Source organism: Gobius niger (genome assembly GCF_951799975.1).
Source record: "Gobius niger genome assembly, chromosome: 1".
Lineage (NCBI taxonomy): Eukaryota > Metazoa > Chordata > Actinopteri > Gobiiformes > Gobiidae > Gobius > Gobius niger.
The window spans coordinates 72,415,989-72,426,818 of NC_136852.1; positions in this window are offsets into that span (position 1 = coordinate 72,415,989).

A 10,830-nucleotide genomic window follows, 5' to 3' on the forward strand; every position below is an offset into this window, starting at 1 on the left:
TTCTTCACATAAACCTGCGTCTCTGGGGCCGAGTTTTAACTGTTTTCTTCTTGAGCAATGATTACGAGTACATAAAAATACCACTGTCATTCAGCTGTCTTTCATTTATATCCTGAGTACAGATATTATTACATGTTGTAGTACTGCATAATTCTACTTCGGTATTCAAAATGGCTGCCGGAACTATGCATGATGTCACTGGAAACACATGTATAACACCAGACTAACGATATAAATGCCTGTGTCGATAGAATAATTTCCTATATTTGAGCAGCATCAGCTTTGTGGTTGTATGAGCTACGCAGCGGCGGCGGAGTGATCTGCCAGAAAATAGTCCCTCAAAATGCGGTAATTCATGGTATACAAGGTCAGATATATTTCAAACATGATTCTATGGCCACAGACATTTATATAGTTAGTCAGGTGGTGTTATAAGTGCCTCAGGTGCTCTGTGGAGCGGGTCACACTGTTTTTAATGCAGGCTAGCTGATACCATAGACATGCGCTAGCCTTGAACTAGCCTAGCACCACGAAACTCTTCAAATACAAGAACTGCAAATATCTCCAGAAATCAGCAACACTCTGGATAACTAGGAAATGAGGCCCTATGTCAAACATCCCGAAACGTCCCTTTAATTCTCCGCGTGAGCCCAGACAACACTGATTGGATCCGGCGATGCTCCGAGACGAGTCGATACCGTTCCTTTCCGGAGCTTTCTGCACTTTTTGGAGCCTGTAATAAGTCGATGCACTTGATCGCCCCCCGTTCCTCGGCCTTTGTCCTCAACTCCCCCCCCTCCCCAAAAAAATGAAATCCCACTTATTCCCGTGATTTTTCCGGACGCATTTCCCCCGCACAGCACGGACTTATACAAACCTTTTGCACGGCGTGTTTTGGGCATTACTTTGCATTTCCGTGCTGTCCGGAGGAGGTGGTGGTTTCCCCAAACGCGCGTCGTTCCTAATGCCTGTCAATGCAAACTGAGCAAAGTGCATTCCTCAAATGTCCGCCACTCTTTATCCCATTCCGTAGTTTTCTTATTGTGGAAGTCACTGTTAGGCCCATAAACATTTGAACAGTGGCTAAAAGTTAAGCTACAGTTGTGCTTTAACTGATAAAACCGTTCATTCCTCGGCGAAAGCAGAGCGAGGGCTTAGGAATAAAGGGACTAGTAAGCAATGGCATGTAGAGGTCGACCGATACGGGTTTTTCTTGGGCCGATGCTGATATTTTTTGGGCGATTTTCCCAAATGTTTCCATTTCCGGTACTTTAAGTACCTTGTTTACCTTAATAAATCCTTTCCGTAGTCCATCTGGGGGTAGTACACGTGTTAATGGGATGATTGGAGGGTCTTTTATCTGCCTCTCCACACGAATGGAGAAGCTAACAGGCTAACGGGCAAAGCTAACTGTGGGCTAGCACCACTTAAACAGTATTTACAGCCAAGTTTGAGTGAAAAAAAGGATTTCCATTGTGTAATTGGATGAAAAATATCCCTCTGTCACTTTGTCTTTTCTGTCAGAGTAGTATTTACTCTCACGGACAATTACTGAGTAAAAAAACGCAACTTGCTACGACACCTGCAGTTGCGCTTATGGCCTCTAGGGGCATGAGTTGCTGAGTACTGCTTTAACAATACTTTGTTTTCGATACCGATACTAAAATGTTTGTCCTCTAGGACCAGAAAGCAGAATATCATTTGTATATCATATCATATCAGTTGTAGAATTATTTGGGGGGAAATTGAGAGAAATGTAGGCAAAAATAAGGAAAAAATGTGTTTAGAAAAATGTGTAAACATTTTAAGAAACTGGGGAAATAGGGAAAATAATTTAAAAAAAATTGGGCAAACATAAGGAAAAAAAATGGGAAAAATTTAGCAACCATTGGGCATTAAAAAAAGAAAGATATTGATCAAAAGTCTGCTCTACAATCCTTTAAAAATGTAAAAAATCGGCCACCTCAGCTTTTATTTAGTTACTTTGGTGATTCAATCAGAGTTTCTGTCCGGCTTTGATTAGCTTCCCGCTAGCATTAGCATGCTGTTGCTAGCCGCAGCAGTTAGCGTGGCGATCAAGCGATCAAAAATACAATAGCGGAGCTTAAAACTAAAGGTTCATTCCTTTGTGTTTAACTTGTACCAGTTTCATCGCGATGTTTCTGTTTCCCTGAGGCCTCGGGAAGGAGGGCGGGGCGATAGAAGGAGGGCAGGGCGATAGAAGGAGGGCGGGGCGATAGAAGGAGGGCGGGGCGATAGAAGGAGGGCGGGGCGATAGAAGGAGGGCGGGGCGATAGAAGGAGGGCGGGGCGATAGAAGGAGGGCGGGGCGATAGAAGGAGGGCGGGGCGATAGAAGGAGGGCGGGGCGACATAAACAAGACTTATCACGTTAACCTTTAATTCAGTGACACTTTATTATTATTATTTTTTTACACCACACTTATCTCCTCACAAATATGATCCACTCGAGCCGTTTACATCCTTCATTTCCTTTTCCTTTTTAAGCCCCGCCCCCACAGTCAGTGTTTATGCTTCTCTGACGGAGCTGAGCGTCACATCAATGACATCGTGTCCACAACGATATCCAAAATATATCACGATAACGATATACGATCTCCGATATCGTAAAATCCCCAAATATCGGTCGACCTCTCGAAACTCTGTCTCTTTGTCGGGGGACCAGTGAGTCCCTCTGAGTCTCTCGCTGCACAGCTGTGGCTCGGCCTGTGGGACGAACAGCCACAGGTTTCATTCCCGCCTGCGATGGTTCTGTAGGAACGTCTGCTCCACGGTTCTGTAGGAACGTCTGCTCCACGGTTCTGTAGGAACGTCTGCTCCATGGTTCTGTAGGAACGTCTGCTCCATGGTTCTGTAGGAACATCTGCTCCACGGTTCTGTAGGAACGTCTGCTCCACGGTTCTGTAGGAACGTCTGCTCCATCCCCTGCTTGGTTTAACTAAAGTTCTTCCTGGTCGTTGTTGAACATGACTTGAATCGACTTTAGCTGGTGTGCTTTGGTAGACACACACCGCGTATTCTAAAGCTGTTTATATCGTGTACCTGTGACATATCTGTGACAATGCATTATTAGTGTTACTCAAGGTCCTAGTTTTGAAAATCTTTTTTTTTTTTTCTTTTTTTTTTTTTACTTAAGTGTACTTATTAAAGTTTTAATCTGTTTGTGTTTTAATTCCTTTTTATGACCACTGTATTCACTCGATATCACTTTTTTTTTTTTCCTAAATGTGAACATGATTTTTTTTTGTTTTTAATAACTAAATTGATAACTTTCTATGTGTATAACTCCTTTATTTATTTAGTCGTAGCCTCAGTAGTAAAAAGACACAATCCGAGAGTATCGATGGTGTCGATGCGCCGTGACACAGTGTGGGAACAGTGGCGGTAAACAGTGACATCTGGTGGTTTGTTTGTTTGTTTATTAAGATCCCCATTAGCCATTGCCCTTGACAATGGCTAGTCTTCCTGGGGTCCAGATTATAAAATCACATTTTCATACAATGACCACAGATCACAACAGCATAAAAATATAAATACACAATTACAACATATTACAATTGTTGCAGTGTGACAATAGAGTCCTTTTAAAAATGTTTATGTCTGCAATGTTAGAAATGTCTTTAGGCAGAGAGTTCCAGGATTTCATTCCTCTGAACATAACAGTCTTCTGTCCAGTCTGGGTTTTACATGATGGAGTAAAATGACCATTTACTGCATGTCTTGTGTTAAACCTATGTATAAAACAGCTGAATACAAGTACATCATACAAAACCTTAGGGAGTTTTAACACAAGAATCTTTTTAAAGAAGCAAAGAAGAGCAAAGTGCAGTCTATTCTTCACCAATGTCCAGCCTAATGTTTGGTGCAACCTTTGAATATTTGTATATTTTGAGCACCGTAGCGCGAGACGTGCCGCCTTATTTTGCATTAACTGTAGCTTCTCAATATCTCTTTTGGAGGCACTGGACCAAACCATTGGGCAGTAATGTAAATGGGACAGAACAATGGTCTTGATCACCAGTGAAAGAACATTTTAGCTTAAATAATTTGAGCATCTTCTGATAACTGTTTGGGAAGGTATTACTGTGGGGAGTCAGTGTAGGGCTGGGTATAACGATGCTCAGCTTTCGATACTTGCACTAAAATATCTGTCATCTAGAACCAGGAAACAGAAGATGTCAGGTCCAGCTCCAATGTCAAGAAATGTGTAAACAATTTGGCAGAAAAAAGGGGGTAAAAATGCGAGAAATTGTGACAATATTAACCTCATACCACCCGCCTTAACCAAGTGCATTTTCTCCAGTTTGGCTTTACCCAAATCTAAAAGCTTCCCGACTTAGAGCTTCCAACCTATCGGCCAGCGTAACGCCTCGTTTGAAAGCTAAGACCCACAACACTGATCTTAAGGCATCTTTTTCTTTGCGTTGCCTTTTGTCACTTTTTCTTAGCCTTTTTTATTGCCTTTTCGTAATTTTTGAAAAGGTTTTGCTGCACTTTCATAAGTTTTTTTTTTTTTTGCGATTTTGTCACATTTTTGCAGCTTTTTTGTTACTGTTATTTTATTTTTTGTTCCTTTTTGTGGCCCCTGTTTGGCCTTTTTTGTTATGTTTTTAGCCTCATTTTCTTCTTGTTGCTATTTTGATGCTTTTAGATTTGTATAATGCCAAACCAGAGAAAATGTGCTCGGCTCAGGTGGGCGTTAAGAGGTTAAAGGAAAACATTTGGGAATAAATTGGGTGGAAAATAGGGAAAATAAAAAAAAAAAAAAAAAATTAGGGGTAAAAATTGGGAAAACATGAAAAAATTGGGGCAAAAATAAAACAAAATTGGCCCCAAAAAATTGAAAAAAGTAAAGAAATATGGGAAAAAAAACAAAATTATAATTTATTTGAGCTGAAACAACAAAGTCGCTCCTTTAAAGGACCAGGCCACGGTTTTCACAGACTGAGATCTGTTCTTACCTGTGTGTCCGTGGAAGAGCAAGGTCGGCGATATAGGAATATACTGGGAGAGGCCAAGTGCTAGCAACATCTTTGGTCGTTTTGCGTGACTGAGTGCACACACAAAGACCAGACAGGTACACATCAACTCGTCTAAGCTCAGGTAAGAACATCTCTCAGTATGGAAAAACGGTGGGCTGGTCCTTTAACCCTAGAACACCATCGCTCAAATTCAGAACATTATCACTAACGCGGGGGATTTTTACCCGAGATAAAACACCTGATAAATAAAATAATACAAAATTAAAATAAAAAAAACACCCGATAAAAACATGACACATGTGAGTCGTCCATCCATCCATTTTCTTCCGCTTTATCCGGGGCCGGGTCGCGGGGGCAGCAGTCTCAGCAGAGATGCCCAAACTTCCCGATCCACACACACCTCCTCCAGATGTTCTGACCCCGAGGCGACACCAGGCCAGCTCGGAGACATAGTCCCACCACCGTGTCCTGGGTCTTCCACGAGGCCTTGTCCCACTAGGACATGCCTGGAACACCTCCCGCGGGAGGCGACCAGGAGGCATCCGGAAGAGATGCCCGAGCCACCTCAGCTGCTCCTTTCGACGTGAAGGAGCAGCGACTCTACTCCGAGCTCCTCCCGGGTAACTGAGCTCCTCACCCGATCTCGGAGGGTGCGCCCAGCCACCCTGCGAAGGAAACTCATTCCGGCCGCTTGTATTCGCGATCTCGTCCTTTCGGTCATTACCCAAATCTCATGACCATAGGTGAGGGTGGGAACGTAGCTCGATCGGTAAATCGAGAGCTTTGCCTCAGACTCAGCTCCCTCTTCACCACGACAGACCGATACAGCGACCGCATCACTGCTGACGCCGCACCGATCCGTCTGTCCATCTCACGCTCCATCTGTCCCTCACTCGTGAACAAGACCCCGAGATACTTGAACTCCTCCACTTGAGGTAAGGACTCCCCACCGACCTGAAGAGGGGAAGCACCTTTTTCCGGTGGAAAACCATGGCCTCAGATTTGGAGGTGCTGATCCTCATCCCGGCCGCTACACACTCGGCTGCAAACCGCCCCAGAGCGCGCTGGAGGTCCTGGTTTGTTGAAGCCAACAGAACAACATCATCTGCAAACAGCAGAGATGAGACTCTGAGGCTCCCAAACCGGACACCCTCCGGCCCCTGGCTGCGCCGAGAAATTCTGTCCATAAAAGTAATGAACAGAACCGGTGACAAAGTGAGTCACAGTTTATATTAAACTGTGTCATGTCTGATAAAATGAAAGAAAAGCATCATGAGAGGACCAGATAAAAATGCTCCAAAATTACAAAATAAGGAATTTGGGCTCCCATCCTGGAACCGCCACCTTCACGTGGTGGAGGGGTTTGTTTGTTTGTTTGTTTGTTTGTTTGTATACTTTATACATTATATTATATTTTGAGCGCCCGAATGATCCTGGAGCTCTGTTTGGCGGGGGCTTCGTGCCCCTGTAGGGTCTCCCAGGGCAAACTGGTCCTATAGGTGACGGGTCAGACAAAGAGCGGTTCAGAAGCTCCTTATGAGAGACCAACAGGCCTGAGAACCATGAGGCCGTCCTTCTGTGGACCCACCACCTGCAGGAGGCGCTGTTGGGGCTGGTGCAATGTGATTTGGACAGCCCCAACCGCTGCCCCCACGACCACGGCAACGGAAAAGTGGAAGAAAATGGATGGATGGAATTTGGGAACGAAAAAATTCCTAAAAAATGTCATAATGAAGATGGAAAGTTTTTGGTCCAGCCGTTCCTGGATCTGTGAGACTTCTCTGGTGAAGCTCAGTGTCCTCGGCACAAACAGCCACAGGAGAGAAGCTAAATATAAATGACTCCGTGTTACTCACTTACTGTGAGGCCAGAGGCACAAACTCTGAGACCGGAGCAAAGAAATAAATGTGTTAGTCCTGAAGGTCAACCATGAATTAGCCTCTTAACCCCCACCTTAACCAAGTGCATTTTCTCCAGTCCAGTTTTACCCAAATCTAAAAGGCCAGTGTAGCGCCTCATTTGAAAGCTAAGCTACAAAACTTGTTGCTCCTAGGCCTGTCACGATAACAAATTTTTAGTTCGATATATTGAGGCAGAAAAGTGTCGCGATAAACGGTTTTATTGTCAAGTCTCAGGTATGAAAATGACAGCAAACCTTTGTTCTTAAAGTGCATCATCATATCCTAAAACACCACACAAGCTGCAATAAACATGAGATATAATGAAACCCAAATTGCTTCATCTAAGTTTAACAAAGAAAGAATAGGGGGGAAAGGCTAATAAATGTACAGACGATAAATATGGAGCCCAAAAATATATCGTTTTAGTCGATATACTAATCATTGTGACAGCCCCAGTTGTTAATCACACATTTTTCATCACTATTTTGACACTTTTTTTTCCAGAAGCTTTTGGATTGGGGTAAAGCCAAACTGGAGAAAATGTGCTCGGTTCAGGTGGGAGTTAAGGGGTTAAACCAGGGGTGCCCAAACTTTTTGTCTCCGAGGGCCAAAATGAAAAAGTGCCTGTGGGTCGCGGGCCAAACACGGCGATGTCGAGCGTGAAACATATAACTGCAAATAATAAAAGTTACTTTATTTTCTTTTTTGGTATACCTTTGCATTTAATTCAACCTATGCAATTAACCTCTTAACTCCCGTCTGAGGATCTTTTTCCTCACGTAATCAGATTTTTTTTCCAGCATTTTTTTGTTGGGCATTCAACTCATTTTTGTAACGTCTATGTCATTATTTTGTCATTTTTGTCACATTTTTGCCACTTTTTCAATTTTTCATCACTTTTTGTCAATGTTTTCTCAATTTTTTGTCACATTTCCAACATTGTTTTCGTCTCAGTTTTGTTGCTATTTTCACAGCTTTTTACCAGAAGCTTTTGGACTGGGGTAAAGCCAAACTGGAGAAAATGTGCTCGGTTCAGGTGGGAGTTAAGGGGTTAACATGCTACAAAAGCTAGGTTTTAGTAGAACAAAATCAATTATTGTAGCAATATAGAACAAAATGGAAACAACAGCACCACCTGTACCTGCAGTACTTACAGTGACTTTAGCTCATTCATTTCTTTAAGTCAAATATAGTCATATTATATCATTTTGAAAGTGTCAGTTCAGCATCAATTCTTTTATAAGTCATAGATGTCAACGATTTTTGCAAAAAAAAGTTAGAAAAATGGGAAAGTTGATGCTACGACGCTGTGTGATTGATAAACACCAAGACACAAGAACAGTGTTTCCTTAACTTTGCGAAAGGAGTGAAACAGCGCCCCCAATTTGACGCTGGTGGACAAAAAGTGCACTGCATCTATATTTGCCATTGAGAATGAACGGGAGAGAGAGTTATTAACCAGATGCGGCGCAAACGTAGGTCACCCTCTGGCGGGCCAACCTAATTGTTCCGGTGGGCCCCACTTTGGGCACCCCTGGGTTAAACACATTAGCTCAGAGACCCAGGACACTCCGATAAACTCAATATTAAAATCACAGACATGGATTTGCTCGGGTGACAAACACTCGGCGATGGTGTTCTAGGGTTAAGACTGTCCCGGGACCTTTCTGTTTCAAAAGAAGAACCGTCTGAGCCACATCAGTCCAGTCACGCACCAGGAGACAGAACCCGTCACCCCCACGCTCTCGTCCAAAACATTCAAGATGGCGGCGCGGCGACTGATTCACTGATTTCTTCTGCTCTTCGTCTGTTTTGAATCATTTGAGCTTTAATGTTGTTTTATAAATCTGTTTTATAGATGGGTTTAAAAAAAAAAAAAAATCCTGTTGCTGTTTTTATTCTAATCGACACATTTCAGGTTGAAACGTTGTTTTTTTCCCTGTTTTGTCAACGTTTAATGAACCTAAACCTAAAAACACTGATTTTTCATACAATTGGAAATCAATTCATGCGCCAAGAGGTTAAAAAAGAAAGAAAAGCAGGGAAAACAGTTCGGTTGAATACGGGCGGCACAGTGGTTAGCGCCTCTGCTTCACAGCTAGAAGGTCCCGGGTTCGATTCCCACCTGGACGGGGCCTTTCTGTGGAGTTTGCGTGTTCTCCTCGTGGTTTCCTCCGGCTAATTCGGTTTCCTCGACCACTAAAGCGACGTCGAGGGGCGGGTCAAATGCAGAGGACACATTATATTAGACAGTTTACAGTTTATCATCATGAGTAAAGATACAATTGGGGGGAAAAAAACACAGATTTTATTATTATTATTTAAATATGGAAATATTAAGGGGAACATTTTTGAAAAATCGAGGTAAATTCTGGGGGGAAAAAACAGGGAAAATTTGGGGCAAAATTGGGAAAATTGTTTGAAAAAAAAAAAAACTTGGGGGAGAAACATGAACAAAATGCGAAAAAAAGAAATGGGGAAATTTCTGGAAATAAATATGGCAAAATATGGAATTTTGGGGGGAAATGTGAGAAAGTTGGTTAAAAATTGAGGGAAAAAATAAAAACTAGTTTTTTCTTTTGTAGAAAAAGGAAGTTTCTTGGTTAGATTAGATTAGATTAGATTTACTTTATATTCCACCGAGGTGGAAATTTGTCTTTGGTTCACCATCACAGTCACAAAATCACACGTCGTCACAACTGACATGACAGACAGTATCAAAGACAATAAGTTACGATAATAAGTTAAGAACAATTAAAAACAGTTGTGCTGCGACTCCACTAGCGCTTATTCAGCAGGTTTATTGCATTCGGCACAAATGAGCCCTGGTACACCTTGTTTGTAGCTCAAGGCGCTCTGTAGCGGCGCCCAGAGGCATCAGACTAAACTCATCAGACAGAGGAGGCTCTGAGTCCCTGACGATAGATTTAGCTGCTCTACACAGATCTGTTTGATAAAGGACGTCCAGTGATTTTTGTTCACAGCCAATCACCTTTCCTGCATTTTTTATGATTCTTTCTAACTTGTTTTTGTATTGTTTTGGTTGTTTCACCTCAAGAAATGATACAAATGCAAAAGAAATTGAATAGAAGGAAAAGGAATAAATGAACTTTATTCATCAGCTTTATGGTTCTATATGATAAATATTTGAGTATAGGAATCAGTCCCAGCCCTTTTATAAGTGTCTCTGATAAAACACACATGAGTCTGAGCGAGTGGTGTTTTTGTAAATGTGAATGTCTCTTTCTTCAGCCACAGCTGCTCCTCCGTGGATTAAAACTGAACCGTATGTCCGTCTGAACGAGCTCCTCTCTCTGCTCTGTGAACGAGCAGGTCGTGAAGGGGAAGCTCCCGCCTGTTGTCTTTGTGCGAGAACAAGAGGCATTGTTTTATAATGAACAATCGCTGTCTCAGAACTGCCGCGCTCCATCCGCTCTGGACCAGCCTGGACACAAAGCCTCCTCTGCAGCAGCTTCTGTCAGGCCGGGCTGTTTTCCAGAAAGAGCCAGCATCAAACTCGTTTTAAATGTCTGAATAACTGCAGTTAACCTTAAAAACAAGTTTAAATCTGTGGTTTACAGTGATCTCAGCCCACGGGACCTGCCAACGGTGAGTTTGTGACTAATACAGTACATTCCAGGTGTTGTAATCCGATACAGTCCCGAGTTTAAGTTTAACACAATAAATACGTCACATTTTGCATCGAACTTCAATATGCAACAAGAAGAAATGGGAGAGAGGGAAAAATAATGAGACCCCCCCCTTCCAGAGGTTTTTCAGGATTTTGACTGTTTTTTCAAGACCCACAGAACATATAGGTCTAGGTCTATAGATACAGACGGCATCTCTGGAATCGCCCATATATGGTCATGTTTGAAAACCGTTAAGGGGGAAAACAATTTTGAAAAAATCTAAACTTTCTCTAATT